Source organism: Serinus canaria, chromosome 2 (assembly GCF_022539315.1).
Source record: "Serinus canaria isolate serCan28SL12 chromosome 2, serCan2020, whole genome shotgun sequence".
In the NCBI taxonomy this organism is placed as follows: domain Eukaryota; kingdom Metazoa; phylum Chordata; class Aves; order Passeriformes; family Fringillidae; genus Serinus; species Serinus canaria.
The window spans coordinates 89,706,470-89,731,995 of NC_066315.1; the positions used below are offsets into that span (position 1 = coordinate 89,706,470).

At 36.8% G+C, this 25,526-nt stretch overlaps 1 long non-coding RNA gene across 1 annotated transcript; it reads right to left on the reverse strand.

Annotated features, from left to right (window-relative positions):
- Positions 1 to 24,871, reverse strand: LOC127059246 (uncharacterized). The gene is made up of 3 exons (XR_007776884.1): positions 24,750 to 24,871; positions 6,027 to 6,131; positions 1 to 369 (listed from the first exon to the last, which is right to left on the reverse strand). It is a non-coding gene; the product is annotated as an uncharacterized LOC127059246 (long non-coding RNA).
- Positions 24,872 to 25,526: the final 655 nt, after the last annotated feature.

The following is a 25,526-nucleotide window of genomic DNA, read 5'->3' on the forward strand; positions in this document are numbered from 1 at the left end:
GTGGCATTCATTAAAAATAATTCATAAAACACAGGGGGCAATGTTCTGACCTGTTCTGGCAGGCCAAGGCAGAATGTTTCATGTTGTCACTCTGAGAAAACAGGGTAAGAAACTTGGAACACATGGATGCACAAAATCATCCTTTTGGATCCCTTCACCACCTCTGTCTTCAGTGTCAGCCCAAGGGATTAAATGCACGTTACTGAGCAGCCTTGCAATTTTGGCACCATTAAGAAGACTGCCTTCCCTTCTCTCTTCCAGTTCTCCTGACACTTGTTTCTAGTCTGCGTTGTCTGATGAAGCCCAGAGTCTGAAGGTCTTCCTTGAAGATCATCCTTACCATGAGGAAAGATGGACTTTCCCAAGGGGCTGGAAAAAGAAGCCATGTAAGAAATGATGACACAAATGAAATGCCACATTTGTGAGAGTTTCTGTTATCTGCACAGGACTGCATTTTTCTTGTGACCTTCACTCATAACACCTCCATGCTGCACCTTCCAGCCGTGGCAGTGCCTCAGCAGGCTTTTGCATTGTCCCAACCCAGCTGCCTATACCCTCACAAGACTGCAGAGCTGAATAAAGTCTAATATCTGTGTTCCATTTGTGTGCAAAAACTTCAAAGGCACAAATAAATTCCACTGCTTATTTATGAAACACTTTGGAGCTGTGGCAATGGACAGGAATTGATGCCCAACCAGAGCATTACTAGTTTGAACTGAAGTGTCAGTGCCAGCTTTGTAGGAAAACTGAGATGAAGGAAACGAACTGAGAGAGTGAACCTCACCCTAAACTTTAAAACATGCCACAATGCTGTTGTTTCTGGCAATCTGAAACAAGTCTCTTGAAGTTGTTTTCCTAGGACCCACATCTGCTAGTGTTGGAAAGTCGCAGTGGGGAGGAGGGGTGGAGAAACAAACATCTGACAAGGGGGCGTTTTTAAAAGGCACCAATTCCCTTCCTATTTCCATGGCCTTCTATTTCAGACTTTGAAAATATAATATGCTCCAGTAATTTGAAAGCATTACTGCCTGCCTCAAGCCCAAATTGTTGCTTGAAAATGTGGAATTTCTGAATTTCCCCACAGCTTACACCCTTGCCTAAAAGTGCTCTGTAATGCTCACTAATGTACTGGTTTCTTTGTCAAGGCAGGTGCTTCTAAAGACAGCCTGAACTGCCCTATGCCAGAGAATGGAGATATATTAGCATTTCATGGCCAAAACAATCAATTAATTGGTAATAACTACTAGAATTAATCAGCCTTGTCTATCTAGTTTTGTTACTCAGAAATAAAGCACCAGCATGACTTTCCTGTTCATTTTTCTAAATATTTTGCTTAATCTTAGATAGCATCATATTTGAATTTATTTAAAAGTCATGACTCATATTACTTTTCAGTATCTCTTCTTTTTCCTGTATCAAGACAGCTTATGGAAATTAGGTGTTCTGCTTTCTGGGTGCATTTTCAGGAGGTGAAATTGGAGGTGGGAGTGTTTATTAGGAGCACTGGGAGGATTCAGTGATGGTAGGGCCTCTACTTTTGCATTTGCAAAGATGCTAAATGTGTGACCATAGACTCTAAACAAGCATTTGAAGAAGGATTAAAACAAGGTGGCAAAAATCACGATTCCTTGCCAGCCCAAAAGCAAATACATTTTTGCATAGGCCAGCAGCAGCCAGTCAGAGGCTTGGTAATAGTAACAAAAATGCTCAGGTGAAATCTTGTGAGGGTTTAGGAGAAAATATTATATCTCTGCCTCAAGAACAGAGGCATCCTTCAGACAGAGCAGATACTGGGCCTATACAGTTCCAGCTTTGCCATTGTTACATACTGCTGATTGTTTATCCACTTCCAGGATGGAAATGCAAGTACCATATCCACAAAGAGAGACCAGTTGGTGACATTTCACAAATATTCTCAGCCAAAAGGGTCTTCTTATATGAATAAACTTCAGACATCCATGTTGAACACAAACCTAGTTGGCCAAATTCAAGTGTCCAGTCCTGACCTTCTATTTCATGAGTTTTATTCTTCTAGATATTACTGTTTGAAGCCTTTCCATAATTTATAGCACGTTACTCCACACTTTCTTTAGTTTTCAAAGCCAGGTCCTAAATAAAGACCAAAAAACACTTCAAACAACTTAATCCTTCCTAGAAAAGGCTGTTAGCTTTCAAAGATGACATTTCATCAAAAGCAAAGGTTAAACTCCAGAATGCATTCTTTGAATGAAGTAACAAAAGCTCCATTATAGCCTTTGATCACTTGAGCTCACCTGTAGGAAATGTTACACCTTTTTATTAAAATGTTGAATTGTCTTTGCTGTACAAGCTGGAGACATTCTTGACAGGCTTAAAGTCGTTAACACCTCTGAGGAATGCTCAGCAGAGCCTATAATACTCTCTCGTGTCTATGCATGTTAGTATAGTAACTCTGTACTTTCCTAACAGCCCAGGCACTCTTTCCTTTTCCTATTTCTTTAACAAATTTATTGAAATTAGTATACTGGCAAAAAATAGTAGATTGGCAAAATTATCCATGACACAAATGTGCACGGCAAAATATTTGACATTATCAAGAAATAAAGACCCTATCACTAAATAGCGAAATTTTTAAACTACCATGAGAGGTTTTTTAAATAAATCACCACTTAATTACTGTAAAAAAACCCAAACAACTCTGCCTTTTTAATTGGCAGCTGGGCAGTACATCTAGCATTGTCTATTACCAACTGCAGTACACACAGTCAAGTAATGTTTCATTCAGAGAGCCTGCACTCACATTCTCCCACAAACTGACACACACATTCCTGCCATGCTTTTCCTCCTCCTCTCGAGCATCAACTACTTGTATATAAATGTATAAGCATGAAAATATGGACTATTAAAACAAAAATAAAGATCAACATTATATCTTTAGTTTCTCTTCCTTTAAAGATTGCTGCATTTTTTTTTTTTTAGTTTTAGAAGCGCTGCCAAATATAAATATGTTTTCTCTTAAAAGTAAGTAAATAAATAAGCTTATAAGGATTTTCTGACAATCCAGGCTGTTATTTAGTTCTAATATCATTACCAATGAACAGCTGAAAGCTATTTCCCCCCAGCCTCTGTGGATGCTTTTTTTTTAATCTGTTTATTTCTTGATTTCTTTTGCACATCTCATCTCTTTATGCTTTAAGATTATTTCTATAAAGACTAGCAGTCCTACATGGATGCACTCTCAAACACACAGAGAACTAGGAGTTGATTCTCCTTTTCTTCCCAAGTTGTGCTCTATATACATTGCTTCTTACATGTCACAAAGCTTTTGAATATTTCTAATAACACTTTACACTTCAGGTTCTGAGACATCTCCTGCTGAATAAGCACTCCCATTCATGAAAGCTGACTTCCAGACCATCCCTGTGTGCACATACAAAAAGAATTCTTACATAGCAATGAATGCTATGAAACAGGTGAGGGCAAACAACTACCAAATATAAATTATGACAGATTTTTAAAAAGAGCATGTATATATCCTTTAAAAAAGGAAATGCACCTGCTGTCTGTACTGCAGCTGAAGCCTCCCACACAGCCTCATGCAATCAGCAAAAACTAAGTTTACATCCTTCTTTCCCACTAGATCTTTGATTTTCTTAGAGAACTTCTGACTTACTCAGGCTTCTATTCTTGGCCTGTTTAGAGATAACTATTCAGCAGAGGCTTACAGTGAGCTTCTGGATCTTAATCCTGTTGTCTCGATTAGTCTCTCTAATGATTACACAGTTTGATTGCCTCAGAGGGAGGTGGAGAAGAATGGGGGAGAGTGAAGGGAGCAGTTTGTGTAGTCCCCATTAGCTCCTGATTACAGGAAAAACAAGATAGTGTCTGAGTTCAGTGGGGAGGAAGGTAACGTGCCTCAGAATAATTCTGTACAATCAAGAGATTAGATGGATTAAATGTAACCAAACCTTTCCTAAAACAGAAGCCATGAGCAATATGTTTTTAAATGGTAAACACTGACTAATTTGTTGACTCATTTGTGTGTCTACTAACACAGCAAGAGCACTGGTGAGAATAAAGCAGCTGCCCATACCTGTTTCCATGCTGAATCACATGGAATAGATTCAAGATTGCTGTGCCTATGTGACTTTATTCACTGAAGATTTCTGTCCTGCTTCCTTTTCTGACTCAACTGGGCAGTAAAAATTCAGTATTTTCTAAAACTATGAATTTTTTCTGTATCTTTGGGTGACCAGAACAAATAAGTGAAAACTAGCTCACTTGGAAGAAATTTTCATCTGCAGTTTCTTCTTAGAGATGAGTGATTTAAACTTTGTATTTTTCATAAAATATGAAAATGGCTTTCATAAAAATTAAATCAGAAAAACAACTACATAAATTTATTTGCTAATTTCCTTTGAAAAATTATACAAAAATAAGCCTAATACACTTTTCATTTTTGTACTTTTGATCATTTCTTAAATTAACAAATAATGATTTCCTTATTTCATTTTATGAAAATACCTCATTATTTGACATAATGCATGGAAATGTTTTATCAAAGGTCTTCAGTGTCTGGAGAACAATTTAATCTTTTCTGCAATCACGGTGCTGTCAGATGCAGAAAGCAATATTCACTCATCAGAGAAAAGTCCTTTTTAGTCCTCACAAAAATATTATGTGATAATATTCACAGCAGTGAAAACACCGGAGCATATCTATTCTCTCTTAAAAGCTTATAGTGATGGCTTAAACTGAGAACAGCAGCTCCTCCAAATCCAAAAAACCAGATGCCATCCTTATCAAGCAAACATCATCTGTGATGCTTATTATTTTTTAAAAGTCATTTATCCCTAATGTTAGCCTGCTTCTCCCTTCAAGGCACAACATTCAGAAGACAGGAGTAACTGCAGTGAAGTATGCAAACTACATGGGGCAAAATTATTGGGAAAGCAAGTGCAACTCCTTCCTACATGTGCAGTAACACCAGAAGAGTGGAGGAGCTGTGGTCTGTCCCTTGCTTTCCTCACAACAGCAAAATAAAGATAAGTTTATAAAGTTAATGTTAAATAAGAATTTATAAGGAATTTATGTAATTGGTTTAAGATTATGTATCATCAAAAGAAATTAGTAAGGCAATCTCTGTAAGGAGAGAGAGACTGTATTTTATGAGGTTAGGCAGTGTAACTGGATAATTCAGATTTCTGAAGCCCTTTATCAGATGAAATGCTCTTTGTTTCCAAAAATGTTTTCATGCATGTAACTCCACTTAGAACCAACTCAAGGATCTAAAAATGAAAATAACAGCATAGGAAAACTGAAATATTTCAGCTCATGTAGACACATGGGCTAAAGGTGACAACAAACTCAGACACAGCCTGGAAAAATTTTGGAATTGCTCTTGGCTTCAGATCCCTGGCCTTCAGTCACCAGGATGGGTCTCAGATTAGCATTCCCAAATCTGTTTAATGCATAAATACTGTGCTTATCACAGAATCATGGAACAGCCTGGGCTGGAAGTGACCTATATGGGTCACCTGGTTCCAACCCTCCTGCCATGGAGAGGAACACTTTTCACTAGACCAGGTTGCTCAAAGCCCCATCCAATCTGGCCTTGAACATTCACACGGATGGGGCACTCATGTCTCCAAGCAACCTATTCCAGTGTTCCACCACCCTCACAGTAAAGAAACTCTTCATTATGTCAAATCTAAAGCCATCTTTTTTCAGTTTAAAACCAACACCCCTTCTCCTTTTGCTACAGGCCCTACTACAAACTTGCCTGTTTCTCTCCTCTAAGCCCCTTTAAGTAATGAAAGGCCACAATCAGGTCTTTTCTGAGCCTTCTCTTCTCTAAGTTGGACAACCACAACTCTCTCAGCCTTTCCTTATGGAGTAAGGACAGCTGTCTACACAGACTTTCCACCAATACCTAAGCTGGACAGCTCTCAGAATCACTTTTTCCCCATTTGGAGTCAGAATCTGATGTTTACTCAGCTTGTAATAGGACATAAAATGAGTGATGGCAGGGAAAGAGATTTACTGACCGTCAGAGAAAAATTCACAGGATTGAGTTTTCCAAATACAGGCACCCTTCTTGCTGGAGGTTCAGCCTCAATTGGAAAAGTACAGGCAGTAGCTGACTTACAGATCTGAAAGAACAGGTTAACATGGGTGCTTTAACAAAAAAAAAAAATTAGTGATTTTCAAATAGTCATCCCAAAATAGCACTTTTTTTTCAGATCATTTGTTCAGTAACCTTAGTAATCATTAAAGGAATTTAGGGATTCTTTTGACACATTATGCATCACAAGCAGAAGCTAGAAAGTCACAACACTAAAAAAAGAAGTTGGTTGCCCTAGGCATGTTTCAGCTTACTGTCAGCTCAGTCTGTTCTAGTGTTTCACTTGTAATAGCTCCCTTGCTGCACTTATGACTAATAACAATAAAATATTAACAAAATAGTTTTCCTTGGTGGTGACTCTAGAGACAGGAATGAAAGACCTTGCTGTGTCCTCTGTTTTGTTTCCAGCCTGACAAGCTGCTTTGCTCCATTGTAACCTTTTGATGCCAAAGGGATCAGGGACAGCAGTACTGCTGTATTCACTGCTGGTCTAAGAACAAACAGCCTGGTATGCTCTCCTCACCTCAGAGGGAATTTTTATTCTGCAGTGCCTCTTCCTTCTCAACTAGAACTTCCTACTACTCTCCAACTTCCTTCAGCTTTTCCCACTACTCCCAGATGTTGCTAAAAGACACGGTGATGCTTTTCGTCCTTGGGCTGCCTTGCTGCCCATGATGAGCTCCCTTTCATCTCTTCCAGCTCCTTCTGCCCTCATTCAGCCCTCAGCTGCAGACCTGAGAGCTCCTCCAATTCCCAGAGCCTCCAGAGGGATGCTTTCTTCAAAAACCAGCTCTCTCCCTCCTGTACTGCAGTGATGGATGTGAAATGTTTGCCAGTTCTCAGAAGGCTCTCCTGTAAAATCACCCCAAAATACCCAACAGACTAAATTTGAAATTTATAACAATATATTTTTATTTCACTGTAGTTACTGCTTGTTTGTAAACATGCCTACAGGTCCCAGGTGAAATTGGGCACTACCCATGGGAATGAACAGGCCTTGATATTTTGCCATATAAAATTAAACAGACCAAAGATAAGGGAAGCTGACACTATAATTCTGATTATCTTATGTCACTCCAAAATACAGCTGAATTCATGTAAAACCTGTGGCTACTGCAGCAAAAGTGGTCAGGCTGTGCTATGAACTTGATACTTTGTATACTGAACTGAGTAAGGTCAAGTTGGTGATGTCACACAAAAGTACCATTGCATGTGCAAGCTAGGATGGATTCTTAGAATAAGAACAAATAAAATTTAAAAGAAAAAAAATGAAATTAAAAAAATAATAAAATAAAACATATAAAATAAAATAAAATAAAATAAAATAAAATAAAATAAAATAAAATAAAATAAAATAAAATAAAATAAAATAAAATAAAATAAAATAAAATAAAATGATAAAATAGTTTGAAAAAGTCAGGCACTAAACAATAAGACCAAGGTTGACTTTTGCAGTGTCTGTGTAGTTTGTTGCCTGTCATTCAAACCAATGATGCCTTTAAAATATGTTTTGCTGATGGTATGACAAGATTGGCAAATACTTGTGGTGTCACAGAGATTCCCTTTTGTCCTCATGTTGTGATTCTCACCTCTTTATGGTAGATCCACAGTTTGTACTCTCAGACTCTTTTATTCTGGTGCCTTTTTAATGCTAACACTAGTCAACTCCAGATTACAACATCCCCTTGGCATTGTGGTGGTGATGTGATTCACATTACCACTGGCACTTTACCTCCTGATAATTGCCTAATTAACTCACTGTGTAATCACCATTATTTCCAGCAACCTGTTACATGATTGCTGCCTCATTTCCCCAAAGCAGCACATCTTGGTTTTGACGCAGTTGAACCATGTGATGTTTGAAGACTTGTGAACTTCCTGATGTCTGGAGGCTTCAAAACCCATTTGTCATAGCTCAGATGTGCAAGCTGAGTCACCTTGAGGTGTGCCATCATCCTCATATGGGTAAAACCAATCTCTCTCTAACCACCAAACCAGAATATTTCTGTGATTAACTTACACATTCGCAAAAATAAATACATTCTAGATACATGGAAACTTCTATCCCTTAGGAAAATTTCAACAAAAATAGATATGGTAAGCACTGCATATGTCAGAGTATGCTGTGGGTTTTATTTTTCTAAGTGCCTCTTTTATATACTGCAGTCTCCATACTTTTCCACATTTTCTGTTCTTTGCTTCTGTTTTCAACCAAGTTACTTTTTTCTTAAGGTTTTTGTTCCATTTCTCTAAGCTCCTGCATTTCACTCAATCATTGAGAAGAATTTTTAAACAAGACTTTCAAGGCATTTCAAGAAGAGTCAAATGTGGTCTTCTCATCCCACAGTCATACAAAAAACAGGAAAAAAAGCATCCCCCATGATTCACTACAAACATGTACCTTTGAAATGCTCATTTTTATCTTCATTTTTATCATGCACAGGTGATTTGCTCCTTTTTTTACCAGCTCCCTTCAGTTTTGGAAAATAGCAAAAGGAATCAGGAACTCCTTGCAATTCAAACTGAAAAATTTTCCCCCAAATCCTTGGATTGTATAAGCATGTAATAACCTACAACCAGGACAAACATTGACATAAATGAGGATTTTGTCTGCAGATCAGTAGCAGAAGCAGAGTTGGACAGTGCTTCTGGGCAATCTGGGAACTAATCAGTGGGATTTAATCCAGCATGTGCCACACTCTTTGCTTCAATTTCTTAGGCTGGAAGCCAGGGACACCTATTTTAAACCAGCCTTTTGAACCTCCCTGAGAATACTGAACACTTCACACTGGGTACAACCACATATACAAATAGTTAGAACTGAGTCTGGATTCAGATGAGACCAAAACCACTCTTTCTATTGAAGACTTCTCCAGTGAGACAGGCCAGAAGGGTGATGTTCACAATTGTTTAAATATCTGCCAAACTGCAGCTTTAATATTAATGGCTTATTCAGGTCATGCCATTTCTTAACGGGTGTTTTTGTATCATCCTCTATGATATTTATGCTAATGGCCAAATACTTTCAATGAACTTAATTTCCAGCTTCAGTAAAATAACTTCTACACATCTAATTTAAAAAGTAGAACACTTAATTTAAACAGAATATACATAAAAGGGATTTTTTTCTCATTTGCCTTATACTGCTATTGTTAAGCCTGAATCAGATATGAAATCTAAGCTTGTTACTGGGAAAAAATCCATTCACATTCAAAGTTTAATGCTACTCAGCTCTCCATACAATCACTGCAGTAACACTTTATCTGCCTATTATGAATGTCCTTGACAGAATGTTCGCAGAGCTAATCATTTCCAGAAAAAAAAAATAGACATGGGGGCAAGAGGATATGTACATATTTTTATATATGTGTGTGTATACAAGTATATATGCTCTTGGAGCTGATTTTTTTCTGTTCTGGATATTTGCAACTTCTCACTGAAGTCATAAGTCTTCCTATAATTCACTATAAGCCAAGCAAGGAAATCAAGGCTTCAGAATTCAGTCAGATTTGTAAATTCTTTCAATTACATAAATAGTTTGAAATTCTTAAAATAATAACAATTGCTGGATATTGATCCATACAATCAATTGTATATTTATTAATTCACCTTATTGAAGAAAATATTATCAAATATCATCCTACTCAGTGGTTTTTATGGTGAAATCACATACCCAGACAACAAAAACCTTCAGAAAGTTATGGCATTATTCCATTTAACTATTTGCAGTTGCTGGCCAAACACACATTCTGGTGCAACTTCTTTTTTAACCTCCTAATGAAACCCAATACTGCGGGCTGGAGTCTATCTCCTCAGAACTGCAGCTTACAGGATACCTCTGCGGTGCATTAATCTTTTAACCCCTTGAGGCATACTGAACATCAATTACACAGTGCTGTTGCCCAGAGGTGAGATATGTGAGCTGGAGCTAAAGACAGACTACAGCAGCGGCATCTTACACACAGATCATGAGCAATCCATCTTCTTCAGGGTGTGGGGGCAGAACAACTTTGGAAAGCCATCAAGGCGTAATACTGTATGTGAGTGTATTTGCGGCTAAAACGAACTTGTCACACAAGGAAGAGCTCGCAAATCATCCTGACCCTCCTGACCCCGCGCAATCTGCGGCTGAGGAGCACGGGCTGTTAAAGAGCCTCACAAGGTCCACACAAAAGAAGCAAAAAAGGACTCTCATAACTACCCTGGATTTCTCAGAGCACCTGGTTTAGGAGGAGGATGGAAAGTAAATACCACCAGCAAAATTGAGAGTTATCATTGGTATTGCTTAAAGACAAGACAAAATCCACTCTGATAAAAAACGGGGCAAATCAGCTCAAAAAACACTATATGAGCTCCCTGCTACTGAGATTTCCCAGCAATTGCAAATACTAAGAAGTGAGTTTTTCCTACATAATAAAGCTCCCATAGAAATTGCAATAACTGTATGCCTGCTCTATATTTCCTTTTAGGCACTAAGTTTATTCTTAATGTGTTTGTCACATTAAGACAGAAAGAGTTTTTATTGCTTTAGGAACTATAAATTTAAAATCTACAGAGTGGTTATGAACTTCAGCTAGCTTAAGCATACATGGAACTTGTCAGGGTCACCAGTACTTGCTGTTATAGGACTAGATGCTTGTGTCATAAATACATGAATACCTTTTATGAGCAGCTACCTACAGTTTCATCAAGGCTTGCCTGGATGCTCTGACACACTGCTCTCTATTCAAAAACTCACCAAAGCAGCTGGTTCAAGAAACTTCTAAAACACTGATTAAAGGATGCCTTGACTGACTAACTGACTGATAACTGTATCTTGAATAATTGATGTGTTAGAGAATAATAGATGCATTTTCCAAAGATTTTTAATGAGTCATCCTGCAGCTGAAGAAAGGGAATGAGGAGCCAGGAACAAACAGTGGGGTCGGGCTGCAAAACTAAGACCTTATTATTGTTATTTTATTTCTATTTGAGAGAATAGCATGAAAATAAAATAAGTCTGCATTTGTGTGTGTTCAAAACTGTACATATCTTGATACCTATTGCATAGCTAATGAACTATCAAAATCAATGCACATTACTGGATAATTTCTTTCTTTGGAAATTGTGGGTGTACCTCTTCCTGTGGCAGTTTTTTCTTGAGGCTAGTATTTATTGCCTACTCAATACCCTCTGTGAATTTCATCTCTAAACTTCTAATAATTATCTAATTAATTAATTCATGTTTCATTCAACATTGCTAATTACTGTGTTTTAAGAATATTTCCCATTTTAGAGATATCCTTTAATATAAGAAGTGATCCATGCTGGCTAAATGTGTAAAGGCATAAATATTTCTCTAGCAATCAGATAGAGAAGCCACTATTGTAGAAGTCAATTTACTCCTGCTGTTTGTCCAGCCATTGTCTGTGACATCCATAAGTTAGCCAAGGCTGTCTGCTCCTGCTCACCATCACCAGCACCCTTCACAGATGCAGATTTTTAGAAAGCAAAGCATTTTCCATAGGTCTGTGGACCTGTCCAAAGTTCCTCAGTAGCACAGGCACTACATTTGTCAGCTTTAAGATAAGGAACAAATAACTTACTTTTTTTCATACATAGGGTAGTAACATTATTTTTTTTACTGCAGCAGAGCAGGTGCCATCTTCTACTCGTGCCATCTTCTACTCATGCCCAGTCTCTGCTCAAAGACAGCTGAAGTTACCTCTATTTGCCTCCTGTTTGTACTCTTGCCTTCATTTGAAATACTATCAGTATTTTAAATACCTGAACCAAAGGCATGAAATATTTAGGAATTTGCTTGAACTGTATAACCAAAGAATTAAATGCAGTAAATAAACACTCACTTTAGGAAAGTCAAACATTACATAGATTATAGCTCTTCCCAGAATTAGTATGATGCAGCTGCAGAAGCTTGCTGTGATGGTAAATACCCTTATACAACAACAGCTTTTATTCAAGGGGAAAAAAGACTAGATTGAAGTTGGGTATTTTGCACACATATAAACAGATTTGAACCTGGCAGCAGAAGTGCTGGGCTTGCTGAAGTTTTTGGAGTCATTGATTTTAGTAAGGTTAGGGTCTCATTACCTCTTTTTTTTTTTTAAATTTTATTGGAGGGGTTGGCAGTATCTTCATTAATGGAGCAGTAAGGGAGAATCTTAGCTCTCTTAGATCTCTAACTACTAGATAGATAAAGTTAATCTAAAATAGCTCCCTCTAGGGTTAATGGATGCAGATAGACATCTCCAGAGAGTGTTTCATCCCACCTGGTTTTGATGCATATCAAGGAAGAACTGCCCTCAGGAGATGCATGTTTCTCTCTGCTGATTCTAGAGAAAATATAAGTGACTAGTGCATTTAGGTGTCTAGCTTTCAGATAGCTAACTTTACATTAAACAAATACCACTCTGAATAGAGATTTAGATGTGGGTATTTTATGAATTCTTGTGATCTCACTTCCAAAATGAAAATAAAAATTCAGAAGAAATTATGCACTAAAACTGCTGTATAGATGCATGCAAAGAAGTTAATGTGTCTCTCCCAACACCATTAAACTTTCCATAATGTTCTAGATAATCCTTATTTCTCTGATTGATCTGAGTAAAGTAGTTTTATGTTATAATGTACATAAAGCCACACAGCTAGAGTAATAGTCATTGCTTGTATACATGGACACTTACATACCAGCTTCTGTGTGTGGCTCTCAGAATGTCTGACAAACGTTAATGAATTTAACTTCCCTCTGAGCAAAATAGCTCTATTGTGTTTCCTATACAGCTGTTGAAACCACAGCAGCACACATGGGATAGATTCTAGTGCTTCAGAACTACAAAGTTTCATTTAGTGCCCAACTTATGAAACAAAAACTTTTGAAAGTTGCTTTCTGGAGGAAATTATTCTTGGCAGCAGCGCCAAAATTACAACCGTCCTTCATTTTTGTGCAACCTGTGATTGGCAATTTTCATATGAGAGAAGATTAAAATCAGACATGCTGAGATACTCTAAAATCTTGTCAAATGAATAAACATATTTCTATGGCATCTTGGAGGAAGATTTGCAGATTAATATATGACATAGTCCTATCTAGCACAATACACTATACATAGTATGTATAATGTATATCATAGCTGGGAAAAAGTTATCACCATTATTTTTGAAGTGCTTATCCATCAAGCACAGAATTTATTCTGAATGAGGATTAAAAAAATTAAAATTTCTTTTTAATTATTTAAATTATTATTAGAATATTTTGAAAGTATTGTACCTATATTTATGGAAAAATGCATTTATTTTCATATGTCAAAAACCACCTTATAGCTGTATGCTATTAGGTAATCATGTATTCTATATATTATATAATCTGTATGTTTACACATATATATGCAGAGCAGAGAAGTTCAGAGGTAAAAAGTCAGTAACACTGGAGACTATGTTAAAAACTTCAGAAGACTGTGGTTTATTATTTTGATCATTGAGAAATGGTTTTAATACATTTTTACAAGCATATAACTCACTGTGGGTAGAACATTTCCATATGCTATTTAAATTTGTTCATAAACTTGTTCCTTGACACATCACTAGTGCTTTTTGAAATCACTAGTATTTTAGAAAAAGAAAATGAATCACAATAATATTGACTAGGCTGGAATGCTTTATTTGTTGAATGAAAACATCATGTTGTTCTGTCACTTACTAGTGCAATACTTTAGCATTTTTGATCATTAAAAGAACCATTCTCTAATTTATGAAAATAGGTGACTAGGACTTCTCATATGTAATCTTTATCTATAGATAAATGCACACCTATATCTACATCTATGTACCTGTATTAACACAGAAATTGCAAGGAGTTCATAGTATATTTTATACTTTTAATTATTGGTAAAGAGTACACAACATCTCTTTCATTATCTACTCTGTCTGTCAGAACATTCCCACCATTAGGAACAAATCAACTGTCCTCTGTCCTTAAAAAAGCATTACAGGACTTGCTTCTAAAGGCCCCCTGTAGTCCAGAGAGAAATCCATGGGCCTCCAGAGATCACTAAACACTGTTTGGAGCCATCCAGCTCTGCAGCAAATTCACTGATCCACCAGCTTCTGCCAAAATAAAATTGTTGAGCTTGTTTCTAGGTAGTGCACCCAGTTCCCATTTCAAGAAGAAATTGGAAGAATTTATTTCTGGATAATTTTGCTCAACATCTCTGCTGCCTCACATCACTCTGCCCCAAATAGCTCACTCAGGTTTTTTGAGGTGGGGTTTCTCCCCTGTGAGAGGCAGAGAGCTCACAGAGGGCTGCTCTTGGTATGTGACCGTTCTCTCCTTTCGGTTTATGGCAGAAGAATAGATGACACTGGCTGAAGACTCACAACAAAGAACACTGGGTGTCTGAAGCATGCAAGGAATACAATACAGGACATTTCTCCCTCTCAAGTTAGCAGTCTGTTGCAGCCACAGGGCTTTTCTCAGCAGATGAGCTTACCTGCCTTAGCTCTGCTTTTGGATCTTGGTGCCAGAAATACACAGAAAAGTATCTACTAATTATCTGATAAATGTGTTTGTTCATGTCTGAAGTGCAGCTTATCTAATTGCCAGTGCCCTTCCTATCTTCCTCTAAGGGGTGGGTTTAGCTGAGAATTCTCCCAAAGAGCTTGCTTTTCATGTGAGTAATTATGTGCTTTGCTTGCTTCGAAGGGATATTAGCTCATCAGCCAATGGCAGCAAAGGAAAAAAAATAATCTCAAGGAGATTCAGATCTAAAATAATACAGAAGCAAAGAATTTTGGATTTGTGGCTTTAGACTTCATTAAAATTAACATAAAGTTATCAGTGAGGCTTGCTAGAAACTACTAGAAGATCTGTGTTACTGGAAATGCTGTCTTAAGGGCATAAACTTGCAAGGCCAGGTCACTAGTCAGTTTCATACTTGGGAGCCAGGAGATTGGAAAGTTAATAAAAACAATCAAATGAACAAGAAAAAAAAATAGAGGTTATTAAAAGTGTAAACTCTTGCAAGCTCTTGCAAACTTTGCAAATCTCTTTGCAACTCATCTGAAACTCCCAAGACTTTCTGAGTGCTAGCAACATCAAGGCCCAGATCTCCCTTTCTTTATGTTTTGCAAATCTTTAGGAGCTACTACCAACCTGCAAAAGCTAGAAAATGGTTTAGCTTCTTGCTATGTCTACTGGACTTAGAACAAGAGGAGAAGGACTCAATCCATTTCACAGGATATATAGGCATTCACTTGCCTGGAATATGGCTCAGCTTATTTAATACAGTAGAAAGCATTAATCTGGACAACAATGATAACTTGTAATATATTTCACATACAATTTAAAATAATGTTTGCATTTCTCATTAGAACAATCATGGGTCTGAAGGAGAATGTTAGTACAGTTAGACAGTTATGTAGGTTAACATAACAACACATTTGAACATAACCTTCCATCTTGAATATTATTCTGATTACAGGCAGATACTACCCCTTCTGCCAGTACATATAAAACAGCCTCATCTCAGCAAAATACATTACAATTCAGCATCATTTCACTGAAGGGAAAAAAACCCCAAGATTTGGAACACTCACAGAAGACAAGCAATTATAGGAGACCAATGCATCTTTATTTTATTCATTAGGTCATTGTGAGTTTTCCCACACATCCAGAGAGAAAAATAGATGAAATATAAATGAAACAAAAGTATGGCAGTGTCCAGCACATCTTAGTAACAGAGAAACAAATTTCTGTTTGTCAGCAGACTAGACTTGTGTAAACTCTCAGATACCCTAATCTGACTATAAATTTACTTCTTACACCTTATCATCCTCCTTTTGACTTTTTCCTCTGCATACATTGTGACTGACATGGTTGTCATAAAACCCACCGAAGTGGGAAAATTAATTAAATAATTATCCACTGTGAGAAGTATTGCAAGGAGCTGCTACTCCTAAACTACAGGAATACATTTTCAGCAAGACAGCACAATTTGATGTGGCATTCTTATTTAGAAGATGTGCAAATTCACCATGGAAGTACAGTATTCCTGGCTGAGTGGAAATACCTACATAGATGTTATTTTAACACCTTATCTGTACAACAGCAGATGTCTCACAGCAGTGTTCCATGCAAGCACTGTCTTGTAAGAGGGGAGTCCAATACTGAAACACAGAGAGATTCTATCTCACAGAGTCTTTAAGCTTTTGAAGGAAAAAAAAAAAAGGGGAAACTAAGATACCCTAAGTAAAATATTAGTAAAATAGACTACTGGACTGTTATGGCTAATAGCTTTTGTCCCACTTGCACACTCCTTTCCAAAACAAGATAGGAAGAAACCGAGATGATTTCTGGAAGAAACACTATGGAGAAAAGTAAAAACATTGCTGCAACCATTTCTTAGACTCTTCCACAAACAGCTACAAGCAAGTATGAGGATTCAATGGCAAGATGGCAGAGAGGGACATTCAAAGTTCCCTGATACTGTTATGAAAGAAGATAACTCCTGCAAAATACTTTGGGCTTTAGCACGAATCTGAAAAAAAAAACCTAAACCAAAGATTGCCAAGTAGCCTGAAGGAAAATTATATAAAGGGTCCCTTCCCTCTTTTCTTCTAATCTACTCCACTTCGTGCCTCCTTTCTCACTCTACTGCTTTCCCTTCAGCTAATCATTCCTGAAAAACAAAATAAAAGAAAATAAGGCTTTTTCACTGAGGAGATGGAATGACCCTCAAATACTACCACCAAGTGGTAATATTCTGTGGTATCCTTCTTGCCATTATTTGTCTTATCTTCTGTACTAAGGTCATGCCTTATTTAGATAGGGAATTACATTTATTCCATAGTGTCTAGAACAGCCTCAGGTTTCCCTGGTTCCTCTTACTATATCAAACAACAAATAGCAACTAGATATTACACTGAACTGTATGACAATAAAATTGTGAAGCAACACACTTAACTTCTTTCAGCTGAAAGGTTTGTCTTCACCCAGTACAGTTTGGGAGGACCAATTAAAAGAAGGTGGAATACCTGGTATGATTCCCTCTCACCCCTAAGTGCAGTTATTTACTGTACAGTTACACTGTTTAAGTGAATTGAAGCAAGACCAACTGCACATGGTCAAGAACTTTGACCCTCTCTTGAGATCATCTAAATAAGAACAATTTTTATTAAGAAAAAAATGGGATCCAAGAAACAGATAAATCCGATTCTTGTTGATGTTATTTTATGAGTTGTGAAGCAGTACAGAATTTGAGTCAGTGATGCCTGAGCCATGGTTCAAAAGGGCTGATATTTTTGACTTAGTTACCAAGACCTTTCTTTATTTACATTAGAAGATTTTTTCATGAATAAATTCAATATGTCACTTATTTGGTAAGTCAGCGACTTTGTTGATTACCTGTCTCAGACATTCATTAACCATTTAACAGCTGAAATGAACACTCATTGCCATGACATTTTGGGTGGGATTCCTTTGTTGGTTTAAATTTGGCAGTCTATATGTAGTGAATGAGTGTGTAAGCTTCTGTCAGTGGAGGCAGATGTCTAAAATCAGAGGTCTAAACACAGGCATCTAGAGCTGTTTGGGCTATTTGGGATGTTTGTAAGGCAGATATGACACAAGTCCTATAGGAAAGTTAAATCTTTCTGTGATGGCAGCAAAAAGCAGGTTGGGATACCTGAGTTTGTCTGCAATGACAAGAGAGGCCTTTTTTAGGCAAAATAATTAAACCCCAAATCAGTGCACTGAAGAAGAACCTTTCAGAACTTTTGGTCAACTGACTTGACTCCATCGATCGGATCAAGGACTTTCTTGTCCTCAGTCCACCCTTGGTGGTGGAGACCCTTACAGCAAGTTTACATCACTGGTCCACTACAAAATACACACATTTTGTGACAGAAACCCACTGGGTAAAAATGCAAGATTCCAGTAGGGGCTGTTTATAACAATTCTCTCACTTTTAGAAATTGCTGAAATTTTAAAAGCAAAGCAAGATGTCATATGATATTCAATTTCTAGATTATTTGAAGGTTTGTAATAATACTAATAACAATGCCATGTAGTCAGAAAAAGGATGAAATTTTTCCTGCTTCTTTCTGAGAAGGTGAAACATAAATTGAGATGTCATATGAAGCTTATGTGATACTCTGACTGACCAGATTTTCACAATCCACCATCATGAATGAAAAAACTTGACTGACCAACAATGGCCACCTAAGTTTCAGATATTTTAAAAATAATGATAATTTTTAAATCCTTTTGCAGATAAGAATCCAAACTTGATTGAATTTGAATAACATTTAGGTGTTTAAATACCTTAAACTCCTTTAAAAATCCATGTATAAGAGTGTATTTCCCCTGCAAATGCACTTATTACTGAAGAAAATTGTAAGTATACATTGCACTATCCAGCACCAACACCAGAACCAGCCTAGAGACAGCCTCCTAAAGGTTGTTTGCAATTGATTTCCTGAATTTCTCAGGCACACTTTGATCCTGCAATGCTCAAGACAATTGAAATTAAGTTACCTAGGCTATTTTACTGATTTGATGGCACAGTCTAACATATGTATAGTACACTCCTAAATTTCAGTAAGTTTCAATTCATAAACCTTAGCATTTTAAAATCAATAAGTACAAGACTTGCAAATACAGTCAGTTAAATTATTTCACCATAGCAATACAAAAAAAGATAACTTAGAGTATCCATGCTTTAAAGCAGTTTGAAGCCAGATGCTTTTTCCTATGATGGTAATTTACAATGTCATATGAATCTGTTAGCTTCTCTAGATGTAAGTTTATATTTTTGAGTTTTAATTTAAGAATTCTCTGACATAATTTGACATAGATTTAGACTTGACAACACCTAGCACACCTTTTATATAGCCTCAAAAATATGTTATAAGCTGTTTTGAATATTAAAGGCACCTAAGTTTCTCACCACTGAATCTAATTCATTTGTTATCCAAATAAAGGAAATCAGAATTATATTCTCAGTGATGGCACTAACCATGGATGGCACTAACCCATAAATGAATGGCATTAATAGGGGTAGTTGTCAACAAATACTTCTTGGGAAAAGACTTTTCAAGTCAGTTAAATGAGTATTCAGTTAAATTATAGTTTCAAATTTCTGAGTTACATTTGTTTTTCTCATTCAGCCCATAGAAGATACAGTTTCCATTAGACCTTCCATTTCAACTGGAAAAGTAATAAAGAGCTGAGAAAAGCAACCATGGTTCATTCTGATATATGTTTGCCTTTTAGAGTAATTTTGACTCTATTACTTTATTATTTCTTGTTGCATCCTGTCTTGAAATTATTGCTATAGCCACGGTAAACATGAGCATATAACAACTTTATTATAAATTCTGTTCTGATTAAGAGTCACCAAGCCTATATTTCATTGAAATAATCTGTATTTGTGAGAAATATGCTAAAGGCCAAGCAATCCTTAGCTGCAGTTATTTCTACCAGCACTTTTTACCAGTACTGTGTTGTTTTCAATGCAAGGAAGAAAATTAGGTTATCACTTTGTAATTTTCATATCTATTTTTATAGCAGAATTTGAAGCTGCATCCCAGTCTATTGTGATATATATGGACTGATTTTCAAGCACTTTGATAAATTTACCAAGAATATGCATGTGCTGCAATATGAGTAAAGCTCCTTCCAAAGGCTGGACCTAAAAGTTTAATTCTGTACACAACACTGAACTGTACATACAATACTTTCATTATAATTTTCTTTTCTGCTGCCTTCAAAATAAATCTTCCTTACCACTGCAAAAGACACTTCCATATTCACACAGAGACACACATAGCTGCCTCTTCTCTTTTCCCTATACTTTCTTTTTCCATCTCTACAACTAGTGCTTCCTTCTAAGGAAAAGTTCAAAGACTGAGAGGTTTGGTACTATTTGGATAAGCATGAAATCTTGTTGCTTATCCCAATTACACAAAACCTCTAAGTCTTTTGAACTTTTTCCTTAGAAGGGAGCACACAAAATTTTATGCTTATTCAGGACACCTGGATTTCAAACCTGAGCTGGAATTTTATGAGGATGGTCTCTCTCTTATGGTTTAGTACACGTACTAGAATGAATAAAGAAATAAGAAGAAAAAAAAAAAAAACACTTTGCCAACCATCCTCCTGTCTCATCTCTTTCTGTAAGATGAAACAGATTAAATTACTTATCCATCACAAGAAAGCTGTCAGGGTTTTTAATTCACAACCTATTGCATATGCATTACTTTAGAATGAACGTGATGTGTTGCTACCTCTTAATGTATTTCAGCACCAAAAGTTTCAGACTGAACAGTGCAGAAAAAAAGTAACACATTGTAAGAAGAATTTCTAAATATCTTATGATAACAGTAGGAAAAGTGTATCTAAATTTGTCAGCATACATACTTGCTTGTATTTCATATATTTCATTTTTCTTATGATTTAAGTCCTGGCATGGCAAAATTACACTCAAATTTCCCCTTTATCACTTTGCAGGTTGAATAAAATCCTTGAGATTGTGATTTGCCTTTTAGTCTTGAACCTGGTCTCCTGCTCCTCTAGCAAAAACATCTATAGAGTACCTGAGCAGTTCAGCTGAAGCTTTATTTTCTGTAGTTACCACTGCTAGCAAAAGTATGATTTTGAGTTAGAGAACATTATTACAATGCAAGTTCAAATGGTTGGAGTATTGGCCCATAAGAAGGGAGTGACAGAGACAGCAAAGTGTCTGCCCTTCTGGGGTTCCTGTAACAGGCTTCTTAGCTGAGTTTCTTCCAGTGTCCCTGGTTATGACAGTACCATCAGAAACATTTATGTTTCATACCAGTGGTTCTTCCAGAGTGCAGTAGACTCATAGTAAAATAATGAAAGTGGCATTATTTAACATTAAATGTCATACCACTTGACAGGTTCATGTAAATGAGGACCTTAGTAGGCAAAAAAAAAAAAAAAAAAGCTTCATTTTCTTTAAAGTGAATTCAGGACTAAAATAACAACTGATCCAGGCTGGAATCCAGGAACACAATGTCTGTGACACACATAGACACAAATTAGCTTCTCTTAGTCTCACTGCACTGCTTTTTCAGTGAGGAAAGTGTAATTCTCCCATTTTGGTATGGATTGCAGAATCCTCAGAAAAACGGTCTCAATTTTACCCTTTCTTCAGCTGTTACGAAGACAGAAGGAAGACACAGAGGGGAAGGAAGGGGAGGGAGGGAGAGTGATGAGGGCTGGGCTGAGTGGCAGCACAGAAGAGGACCAGCAGTTTGGGTCCCCACCTTCCCTCCCTCTCTGTCAGAAACACAGCAGAGGTGCTTTCAGACCTAAATGGAGAAAGTCAGTGTGTTCCTCCCCTGTTGTCACAGCAAACATAGCTGGTCCTCCTGATATGGCTTCCAGCTTTCTCATCTTCTTGCCTTGTCAGAAGGTTGCCATCCTTTAGAAAGGTACACAGCATTTGAAATGATTAGGGTATAAAACACAATTCAGTCCTTTACAAAAGAGAGAGAGGAAGGGGAAGGGGAAAGGCAAAGTGTCAGGTGCTAGAGAGTGACTGGACAAGGACAATGTGCACAAATAAAAATAGCAAATTGATTGAACCCCTATTCCTGTGAAACAGGGGCAGAAAAAATGATGCATGACAAATACAGCCAGAGCAAAGCAGAAGGAGAAAAATGTAATTTATGACAGTGTGCAAAGGCAAAGGATTAGGTGACATCAGCAAGGGGAAGGTCACCTCCTCAAAAAAGCACTAGTTTTACAATTTAATACAGACATGGAAACTTTGTCTTTACTATTAGCTGCATTTTAGCTACATACATTTGCAGTAATGGCAACAAAGGCTGCTTATCATTGTACTACTGAAGCCTGACAGGGTGGAGCTTCTCCCTATTTAGCTTTTCCCTTAAACTTCATGCCCACAAGTCCCCTCAAATAATCAGGTTGCCCACATCTTTCCCCCAACAAATATATGTCCTTGCATGTAGGATTTGCAGCTTCTATTCTATTCCAAGACAGGTTTCACCCTTAGCATTTATTATTTTTATGTGTGCTTTGGTGTTTTTTTCAGTTTTAAGCTTTTTTGTTGTTATTGTTTGATGCATCTAATTCACAAAACAAAGAAAAAACAATTTTTCTTAGCACTGTCTCATTTTTGCTCCTCCAGGATGACAGCAAACACCATTATAATTCCTAAAAACATGACTGCAAAGCCCTGGCACTACCAAAACCACTCAATTTGTTAATTGCTGAGAGTAACTTTACTTAAAATGTGACAATGGCTGCTCTCAATTAAGAGTTTCAAAAAAAAAATTTTTTGTTTCTAAATGGCTATTATGAAAAAGTATATTACCTGATTCAGAAATTACAGCAGGATGTTGGCAAGCTCTAAGTTCTCTGGGCAGGACTTCAGCAGTCCAGCTAGATTCTTTTCTACACTGTCAGCATCTACTTGGCCACAGCCCAATCCCATTTATCCTGGAACAGCCATGACCAGCCTGGACAAAAGGGGAGAAACTAGTGAGTGAACAACTCCAAGTTCATGTTGCTCCCTAAATTGCTGCAGTCTGTCCTGAACATGATTTGAATTGATTATGTGAAGCATGTGGACAGAAAGCTCACAGTACTGAGCAAGTGTACAACACTCCACAGATCTAAGAATTAAAGAAGAAAGTTGTAGTATAGGCATCCAAAATATATTCATGGCTATTGAACTATTGAAGCTGAAATAACTACTAAATTTAAAAGATGCTAAGAGATGGCAGTATTAACTAAGAAAACTATAACTGTTTTCATAGAAATCATTTACAATAAAAAATATGTGCTATTATGACCTAAAAAAGTTAGTGGGAGAACATGAATGCAATACAACATACAGGGATACCTAAATCTGAAAGCAGATTTCATAATACTCGTTGGAAAGCTACAGATCATCATTTTTACCCATTTTATGTTACTCAGGAGAGAAGACAGAGAAAGTTACTACTCATTATAATGGACGTACAGAATCTTAATCTGCATAATCAAACTTAATTAAAGACTAAGAAGTAATGCATATAATCAGATTTGTAATTTTGGCCTTCCCTGATCTCTAAGTTCGTCAGCACACTTCTTTATCATCTCCAGAATGTGTATTTTCATCAAGATTTTATAAGGCTAGCTGGCTTGCAAAGGACAAGTTTTAATAAAAAAGATTATTCAAATAACAACAATTGTGCACAATCTGGATTAGTAATTTTTTTATCCAGGTTAAGTATGCCCCACATTTGGTTTTGGGTCTTTTGGAATAAGAGTACACACTGACTGAGTTTGCTTGCTTCAGTTGCTCTTATTTTCTGACACGTTTTCATTCCTATCCATGATTCAAAGGCCAATAATACACAAGCAGGTACTATAGTGATAGACCATTTTCTATTCAGTAGCTGTAGAAATCTTTTAGACAAAGATTTTTGCCATAAGCTTCTTACATTGAAACTCTTAGCTATTAGATAAATTAAACCTTACACTTTGGATAATTTTATACCACATTCTTCATCATTACTCATGTGCTATCTGTTACCTCTCCCTACCAAAACCATTACGTTGTGCTTTAAACAAAATCATTAGGGTTTAGCTCTTCTTCAAGCTGGGAATGACAGCCAGTCAGTTTATAACACATTTCATGGTAAGTCAAGAAAACTTTGTCAAAGGCACCCAGACTGCACTTTTTTACAAAATGAGGTTTATAATGAGGTTGTAATCCTCAAGCAGAGCTGTGCAGGATCTCAGTCTAGGAGGCTTTATACTAAAACTCGTACTGAGAATTTAAAAACAAATTTGAAAAGTCTGCAGAATTAAAGGTCTGTAAACTGACATGCAATGGATATGCTTAGCATACATCAAATATATGTCAGCAATAAGGACTGCCACTCAAGAAAGAAATTTTGCTGGACGTTGCAGGTTGTCATCTTTAGGGCTGCAGTTCTGATGCAGACAGCTCATCTATTATGCTCCACAAGTCTTCAGTTTGTGGATATCTTAGTACAGAACTATCCAATTAATTGCTTGAAGCTGTAGTAATGTTATGCATGACAAGCAGGAAAATTGCTCTGATTAGGCAAAAGTGCAGAGTCAGGCCTCAGAACAATGCAGTTGTATTTCCTTGTGAATATACAGGACAGAAAAAGTACGACAGCTCTTCTTGTTGGGTGGATGCGAAATAAGTACTTGATGCTTTCATTAAAAATCAAGTAAATAGCATTTTTATATCATTGCTGTCACAGAGGGCCACCAGACCTCTTTTACTGAAGGAGAAACATCTGTCTTTGAATGGCATGCTTGGAACAACACTTTCTCTTTCTGTTGGAACATCAACAGAAATTCTCTCTACTGGAAGTACATGAAGAGAAGAAGCATACCTCATCACTGCAAATATATTTCCATTTCTTTCTCTCCTACTCCTGAATATTTAGGAGTAGGAGAGAAAGAATATTTATCTTTTCCTAGGAATCCTTCCAAATATGTTTGTGGCAGAGACACTGCACCTTGACCACTTCAGGAGAACACAAATTTCAGTCTATCTGTAAAAAGGGCATTAAAACTGAGACAAGAGAATTATGAAAATATGATAGAGAAATGAAACTATGTCACCAAAGTGTTTACCTTAAGACAAAAAAGCAGAGGAAGATCCATAAGCCAAAAATAACAGAGACAAATAAGATAGCTTGTGTTCTCATTTTACAAGTAACAGGTTCTAGCAGCAAGGCAGAGGTCAACCTGGAACTGAAAAAAAAGTTAAAGTAAGAAATTAGTTAACAGAATACAAGAGAAATATAATTACTAACTAATGAATCTCAGAAAGCATTAGGAAAAAGTAACAAACAAGTAATTAAATGCAGTTCTCAATATTTTGTAAAGCTGTTGAGCTAAAGGACATCAACCTCAGGCCATGAAATGAGCAGGGAAATTGCCTAAATAAGCTGAAAAGTCTTAGTTAAAGCAATACCATCCAGGATTATTGTAATCATTTCTCACAGTCTGAGTAAACCAATAATTTATTTATATTATATCAAACTATATTTTATAGATTCATGCACCACAGATTGAAAGGTGTGTCAATGGATGCATGTACATTAGAAATGTATGGTTGCATTCTTAGTCTTTCTGGAATAGACCTGTATGATGAAATATATATATATATGTGTGTGTGTGTGGGTGTGTGTGTAAAACTATATACATATAAACTGTATATAATCAAGAAATATGAAGAACAGGGGAAATAACATGATCTAACCTTGAAGTTATATACACCCTGAGCAGGATGTTACACCAGGCAATTTCCAAATTCCCTTCAACTTTAACTATTCTCTGGTTTTAAGGTGGGTTTTTTGGTTTTTTTTAATAATCTACAAGCAAATATCTTGCTTTGTGAAGCACCTT